General features: G+C 32.7%; 1 long non-coding RNA gene across 1 annotated transcript; it reads left to right on the forward strand.

Annotated features, from left to right (window-relative positions):
• Positions 1-297: 297 nt before the first annotated feature.
• LOC122593973 lies at positions 298-7,013 on the forward strand. The gene is made up of 12 exons (XR_006322907.1): positions 298-329; positions 969-1,144; positions 1,651-1,723; positions 1,815-1,936; positions 2,012-2,142; positions 2,814-3,430; positions 3,576-4,137; positions 4,404-4,548; positions 5,063-5,130; positions 5,389-5,543; positions 5,666-5,756; positions 6,626-7,013. It is a non-coding gene; the product is annotated as an uncharacterized LOC122593973 (long non-coding RNA).
• Positions 7,014-8,711: the final 1,698 nt, after the last annotated feature.

The raw sequence follows: 8,711 nt of genomic DNA on the forward strand, positions 1-8,711 counted from the left end.
AAGTAAACGAATAAACGATACATGACAGTTATACAGATTTTTTTGGGTAAGAATAGCTTAAATTAAGCAAAAACATTGAGAGCATAAAAACACAAGATCCAAAACATAAATATAATTAAAAAGAGGAATATTTGTGATTAAAAAAAAATACCTATAAGAGATAGAACAACAATAGTGATTCTCCAAGATAGGGGAGATTTTTTAGTGAGGCTATTGTTCAGTGTTGGATAAAACTTTGATGAAATCCATCTAATAACATATAAAGTTGAAGGCCTGATTATTTTTTGGCACTTCACTTATGATGTTATTTATGATTGTCATTGATTAAGGTTAATGTTTTCCTTCCTACTCTTCTTGATTTCGTATTACAATTTTTTAGGCATTAGTGAATGCATGGTTTGTTAGTTGGTTTAATTGAGATGTTAATTATTGTTTGCCAATGATTTAACCTATACAATTGATGCAAGATCAGTAAATATACGAGAATTTGTATAGCGTGAAGTTGTAAGGGTTGTATCACATAATATACATTAATTATATTGGATGTAACTGATATGAATTGTAGATGGATGGTCATATACCGGATGAACGCTCCAACCATATAATTACTCAAAAACTCTCTAGATAAGATAGTGTTCCTCATCTTATAATACCCCATAACCAAAATCTTGAGTTCTCGCCAATACATTAAAAGCACCAAAACACACATCAAGTGTGATCTCACCCCTAATTTCTCTCATGAAGTATGTTAGAATCAATAACTATGATTTTCATATTTATATATGTTTTGTATTTATATCTTTATTTTGTTATAATAATGATAATATTACATAGTATATTCGAATATATATTTGAGATTTGGTATTGATTGATATAAAATGTTGAATCTGTACTCACTAATTTTAAGTTAAGGTTTATTTATTTGGCTATTAAATTCATTAATTAATTAGGATTTTATAATATGTCAGGTGGATGATTTTTTGAGGATTCTTTTTTAAATATTTGATATGTATATATGAGACTATGAAGGTTAAGAAGCCAAGTTCAAAAGGAGGATTTCTTCAGTTGTGTTGATTGACATATCAAATTTCGGTCCAAACTCTCCAGCCATATATATTTCGTGTCTCATCTTTTATTCATTCAGGTTTTCGTGCAAGCTTCTTAATTTTCTTAATTCGATTTTTGTTTCTCCATCGATAATGACATAAATTTAGCTTAATAGTTTTTTTAAATTGATTGCATATTGTTCCATGGTTATTAATCAATGACTTTTTGGTATATATTTTTTGAATTAAATATATCACAGGTATGTTTTTTTATTATTATTTTTAGGATTTTGAGGTTTTGTTTGTAGGTTAGGAGATACACATTTGTTTTATATTACAACATTTGCTGCTATTTAGTTTACGTATGTGTGTTTGTGTTATGAATTAGTAATATCGATCATATTGTTTTGGAGATATTATATGGAGATTAATATTTTAGTCATGTTTTGATCTTATTGTGCTTATCTCACAAACGGGAGGGTTTATGAATTTTTATGAGTTACAAGATGCTAATAATGGTTGAGATAATGTGTTATTGGAATTGAATTTATTTAGTTTTATCTGTTTTGGTCAATGAAAAGTGCGTAATATTTTTGCCATACAGAAATACAACTATAGAAGTCGCTTTACTACGTATTCATCAACAAATACTGTTTGCTACATTGATAATCATCAAAGTGGGTATCTCTTAAGATGCACTTATTAGCATTTGGTAGCTTAAATATTTTTTAAGGTTCATCAATTTCATATACTGAAAATTGATTTCAGTCTATCAATAATGTATAATCGAGGGAGCCAACAACTTCAAAGACCAAGACTCTGGTGAAATTCAAGCTCAACCCAGGAAAGTCCAGCAACAACTTTTAGATGATGGAACACATGCTCTTTAGGTATTTTATCATCAATATTGTGTCTATGAAATGTGAAAGTATAGTTCATGGCTGAGCACATTAACCTTGATTCAGGTGGAGTTGTCAAGTCTTCTTAATGATGCTGGTGACACTGAAACCAAGATGGTAGAAATACAACATTGAATCATCTCATGGTGACACATGTCTTGCAACAGGATCAACAAATCAAGTATATGTATGACTAGGTTAGAGATATATATGATGTTAAATTTAATTACTTTTGTTTGCTATATTAGCAAGAACAATATGCTACCATTAGATTACAGGCATGGATGGATTGTTTGAGCTGGGCCGAGAGTTACAAAACCTTATATGCAATGTCTCGGGCTTGCTGTGTGCTTTTGGAAGTTGACCCAACATCAAATATTGTGGTGCTGGCAAATGGGCATGTTGGGTCACGGGTCAAAAGGAGTACATTTTTGTAGGGTTGGGTTGAGTTGGCGTGAAAAATTTTCATCCAAAAATTTATAAGAACTTAGGAAAGGTTTATAATAATAGACTTTGGGCGACTTTTGAAGTGTTTCCTTTTAATCTGATACTTTTATCCAAGGTGTTAGTGTTAGTTTGACTGTTTCCATTCTTTATCTCTTAAAGAAAACCATGTGTCCATAGATGTTAGAAGTTTGTTGAAGCAGCCAAAGCTAAAGGTTAAGTGGTCAACGTCCCCAGCCACGAGTTTATAACCTTAAAACATACGGCCTTTTCTCTGCCAAGTTAGAGAGTGGAAATTTATACATCTATAAATCATCTACAATAGAAAAGACACCTAAATTAGTAAATGACAGCCAGTCAGCTACCTATGTTTTTGTCGTTCCACTATATTTTTACATAATCTAAATGTTATTTTTATTTGCAGTTTATGAGAGGAATGTGACAGTCATCTCAGTTTTTAAATATTGGCCCGGAATGTGACTGCATCTCAGTTCTAAATATTGGCCCAGTTCTTAAAGAGGTATGTCAAAGCTAGAAAAACCTTAAACATGTGTGAAGGCTTATCGTCGGAAATACAATCATTCAACTTTTGTGTAAGATGCTTGCTGGTTTTATAACTCCCTGTCAATTCTTTCCATCCACCCCCTTTGCTTTTTATTAAAACTATGAACATGATACGTATTAAAATGATTTAAAAGTTTTATTCTTTTTATGATATTAATGGAAGCTAATATTCGAAGCAATTAAAAGCACCTAAATTTCATTACTATATCTTTATCTGTGCTAAATCCGTTTTCCAGCAAAGTGAGGAGATTGTCTAAACTTGCAACCTCCATGTCATGGTCACTTGACCTCGTGGGCAGGCTTGATATATTTTTATAAGATCAAATGTTGGACAGGCCTGAGTTTCAAGTATCTTAAATTCTTATTTGTAAGGATCATGATTGCTATTTGGAGAACGCTTGATGACTGCTTAAAGTGGGTCAAAAACATCCACCTTTTCCGATGGTCATTAACTTGAATCACTTGGGACAGATTGTGGTGGGTTACACTTTTGATTTATATAGTATGGTTATTAGCTTAACTCTGGTTTGTCAACTTTATTTTTGTTTCTATGTTGGTGTTTTGGTCGGAGATGTGGGGGGCATTGTTCTATTAGACTTGACACCATTATCCATTGGTCTAGAAACTCTTAGGGGTGTGATGACTAAGATTATCTAAGAACACAAATCTGCCAACGTCGAAATCAGAGGCTTTCTCTACAGCTGCGGATGGACAAACAAGTGTTGAAATTAATGTTCTTGGGCAGACAAAAGTTTGTTAAAGATAATAAGTCCCTTGGTAGCTTGCGTCTTGATGGAATCTCACCTGCCCCACATGTAGTTCCACAAATCGAGGTCAAGTTTGAGTCTTGATTTGATGCATAAGGTATCATATCTCTGCCATTGACAAGGGACGGAAAGAAGCAAGATATAACCATTACCGGTGTTTATCGAAGTTTTGTCATAATTTGTGACCGTGCTTTTCTTTTCGGAAACCTTTTCAATTTGTGGAAAAGATTCACCGTTACTTTTGGGTGTTTTTTTTTATCTTTATGATCAATTGAATGGATGCATTATTATTATTATTATTGTTATTAGTTTTATGCCTTAAAGGATGTGAAATTTGTAAAGCCCTAATCACAGCATGATTCTGATGATATATTTCTTGGCAATGTGCTTGGCTGGTTCAGTTGACTTCAATATCAGGTTCTATTCTTTAACTTACTTGGCAATTTTATTTCTTTTATATATTTGGGCATTGTTTCATATTTTTTTTGTATACACTACTCATGTTTTGTTTAGCCTGTATCCCTTATACATGCTTTATATTCTCATATCAAGTGTTGACAACCCATGGGTTATATTTGATCGGTCTTGACTGCTAACTGATTGACTTATTTCTGCAACTTAATGGCTCTTATAGTTTCAAATTCAATCTTATTAGTTAATAGATAGTTCTGAATACATTTTAGTGTCATTAGATCGAACATAGAGCTTTAAAGTTTAGGTGGCTGAAATGCACCATATCAAGATCATATATTGGTCGACATAAATCAGATAGAAATAGCAAGCGAGAGGTTCGTAGCCCTTTCTGCACTTCTCCCTAACCTCAAAAAGGTAATACAATTCCATACTCTCTCTATTTTGGACTACATATTAGTATTTAATATTGTATCTTAGTTGACCTTGGCTTTCTGCGAGTTTTCAAATTTGAGTTACAAATTTCTTTGTTGATTAATTAAAAAGGCCAAGGAAGCCATTTGTAGCCCATGGCCCATTTTATTTCATCCAAACCCAGTAGTATGTGTTATTAGTCTTTGAAAGGAGGCTGCTACATATTCTCCTCATTAGATACTTCATTAATGAGAAGTAATAAGTTGAACAAAACCGTTTTGCATTAGAAACTGTAGTATGGAGTATGCTTTAGTTGCGAGTATGAATCGTTTAATATATTTTAGTTACCCTAATATTGACAAATTATAGATAAAACACAGCCTGTATTTGGCTCAGTTACAAGACAATGGGTCCAAATTACTCTCTTTGGTGACTGTTGTTGCAACCCCAGTTATAACTCTTGGGATTGGGACTTCATACTCATTCGATAATGGTTTTAGCAATTTTTGATTTGTAGGTGTAGTGCTTGCAAAGATAAGGATGATTCAAATATAAATTTTCTGTAAAGAACGATCATTGGGAATAGTGAGTTTTCTTCCTTTGTTCAATATATTGGCATATGTTGTATGTTACTTTCTATAACTCTTTCAAGTGACGGGTCCACCTGAATCCGTATTGAATTGAATTTGGATTACTAAATGGATAATGTGAACCTATATATTTGTATAGTTATTTAAAAAGATTTGTTACTTTGGTGATATTATGGGAGCCAATAATTGGAACAATTAAAAGCTCACAACTATTCATTGATCTTTGTTTATCTGTCCTAAACTCGCTTTCCAGCAAAGTGGGGAGAGTGTGTCTGAACTTGAAACCTCCAAGTCATGATGACCTGACATTGGGGGAGGTGTATGAATTAGGCTAGGTGGTGACACACTTATAAATATCACCAACCATCCCCTTCAACGTTTCAGTAGATGGTCTACAAAAGGCTCAAGGTATGTACCAATACTTTTAACTTACTTTCCATTCATTATTCATGTGACGTTAAACGCATTGTTCATAAGGTTTGCATCTTCTTCCATTTCCTTCCCTTTAATAGTCTATCGGGTTTTTGTAGAACCATTATTGATTGAACTCTTCATATTCATGTTCAACAACTTCTGTTACCGAATATCTTAAGGAGATCGAAGAAACCTACTCTCATCAAGGTTGATAGATTGAACCCTGGCATGTGTAGAAGTCAATAGGATATTGTGTGACTTAATTCTTTTTTTTTTTTTTTTGCTATGATGTTTTCATGCTTCAGTAACCTGGCTTCATGTTCATCTTTGAGTTGTTTTTCTTATAAAACTGTGTTGGTGGCGACTCCAACCAAACCCTTATAGCCAAAACTGCGCACTTTAGTGCATTACCAAACCTGCCCATTTTTTCCAAGTCTATAAAAGTGAGACCAAACGGAATTTATGTTTTGACTTTGAGCTCATAAGTCAAATTGCATCTTTCTAAAAGTACAGTAAAGGTATTTCCCTATTTTGGACTTATAAAAAGTATATGAAACTATAAACCGACCAAGCACAAAAACAAGATTACCACATCAACAGGTGAACCAATTAAAACGGCGAAGAACCCTGCACCTAAGCCAGCGAGTAGATGAGTGAATATATTATCTGTGGACCCTGGTATATTCAGAATGGTACAAAGTTGAGATAAGCAAAACTAAAACCGTGTAATTCTTGGACCTATTTTGGTGCAAACTGTACAATGTTCTGAATTCTAAGGCGGCGTCTTAACCATCATAGGACTGATATGAGATTCAAAAGTGGTGAGTTGGGTTTTCTTAGGAGTTATCTGTATTAGTTCAAGATCCGGTTTCAGTTAAACTGATTTTCGTGAAATTAATGTGCCTCCCCTTTGAGATTCTTTAGTATATCTGAATCATCGTTTAATTTAAATGCATATTTGTAATGCTTTGGTACTTATGATGTACACCTAATCCTACATGACACTCGAGCAGAGAATTTGCCTTATGTTTATTACACGAAGTCTCCTTTTAACCCATACAATCTTTACATTGCAGGTTGATAGGAACCGATGGTTCATTTACAAATTGCAGGTATTACATCTTTGGATATGAATCAGGTGGCAGGTGATACTCATTCAGGTCGTTTTTATATAAGGTGCAAAAAGAAAAAGAATGGGTCGATGGTCCTGAAAGTTTAAGTTAAAGAATGGGTTGAGTTTGGGCTGTTTATGTTTACTTTAGTTATAAATGTGTCGTATTGTCTGAATTTTATAAGTAAAGCCAACATGCTATTAGGTTAAGACACACATTGATTGATTTTGTTATAGTGTATCACGCAAGGGAGCTTTGCTGGGCTCATATACCAGCCAACTATCTATCTATAAATTGTTCAACCGATTTAGGCTGGATTTTGTCATGAATTCAGTTTCTTTACTTCTGTTCATATCATGCTTTGTACTTTATACAATGACTTTGAATCAAAGTACACAACAAGCAGGACATCAAAATACATGTCGTAACTATCTTTTGCTAAGATAGCCACACTAGACGTGCAACGCACGGGCATGTACTCTAGTTTAATATAAAAATCTTAAATCCTAAACTGTAGGAATTTGAGGTCATTAATGTGTAATTCAAAATGGCATCCAAAATAAGGTTGTTTCCTTTATAAAAATTGAAAATTAAACAGCGTAACTAATGGCATACAAAATAGGGTTTGATTTGTTTCCTTTATATAAATGGTGATTGAATAAATTGACATACAAAATAGGGTTTGATTTGTTTCCTTTATATAAATGGTGATTGAATAAATTGACATACAAATATTGGAGGTTTGTTAAGTATTGTGGTTTTTCAAAAGTAAAACAAAAGCCATTATGGTTTAGTTGGCAAATCTGTACGCATGCTAACACCGAGGTAGTCGGTTCGATTCCTAACTCCACAATTTTTATAAAGGTTTTATTAATATGCAATGCGTTTGACTCTTAATGTCTACGTGGAAGCTGACCTAAGCAAAAACAGGCGCTTACGTGGATTCTGACGTGTCACTCGGATTGATACGGTAACGCCATGTAAGAAAATGCTGATGCGGTGGACTCAGAGAAATTTATCCCCGTCTTATCTATAATAAAATATGAATATCAACATCTTATCTTTTTTATATCCACATTCGACGAGACTAATTGTTGTCATTTATAGCATCAAAAATAGCAGGAGAGTCCAGTGTATAAATGCATGATTTACAAGTTTTTAATAGTCATCATAAGTATGTAATTATTAAAAAAAAAAAAAATTGGAGAAAAACCATCTAAAGAAATACGAGTTTGTTTTACTTTACTTACCCTTTAACCTAGTGTTTAAATAAGTGAGTTGAACTGGTGCCAGTTCAATTATGCTTTTAAGAATTGTCCAGTTCGTATTGGTATTTTTGTAGTCAAACCGCGTCTATATATTTTATTTTATTTTTTGAAAGGTAAATTTTATTCACAAACACCCAACAAATTCGTTGAGTTAACAGTAACACAACTTACAAAGTTCCTTATAGACCTAGTTCGAACAAAAAAAAAAGTTTCTAAGCTAAGTGTAACAACATAAAAAGATTTAAAAAAATGACAAGCAACAAACTACTATGTTATTGTTTTTAATTAAGAATAATATTAAATATATCATTTAATAATATTATATTAGTTATATACGTACATATATCGATTATGTATAATAAAATAATAAACAAAAATAAATACTTGTCATGCTAAATAAATGAAAAGTGGAACAATCAAAGATTGAAAGACAGACGCCCCTTTATCACTTCCGAGTTTTTAATAAGTGATGATTTTATTAATCAAATAAAAGATATATATGTTGTTTTTTATGGGTTAAATTATATGTTTTAGTTTTAGATAATTGTTAGAGTTTACAATACACTTAGATAATTACACATATACATATGTGACAATAAAAAAAATCAGGCCTCGCCCCGTCAGCCACTTTGGCCACCCTCTAAACCGTCCCTGGATCTACATCAGTCTTCGCAACTAATATGTACATTCTTTTTTCTATTTCTATAATAAAGAAACCCCAACGATTTAATATCAAGTAACATCCTTTCAATATTAATGTTGGCATTCGAAAACCGTCTTTC

This window comes from Erigeron canadensis, chromosome 3 (genome assembly GCF_010389155.1).
Source record: "Erigeron canadensis isolate Cc75 chromosome 3, C_canadensis_v1, whole genome shotgun sequence".
In the NCBI taxonomy this organism is placed as follows: domain Eukaryota; kingdom Viridiplantae; phylum Streptophyta; class Magnoliopsida; order Asterales; family Asteraceae; genus Erigeron; species Erigeron canadensis.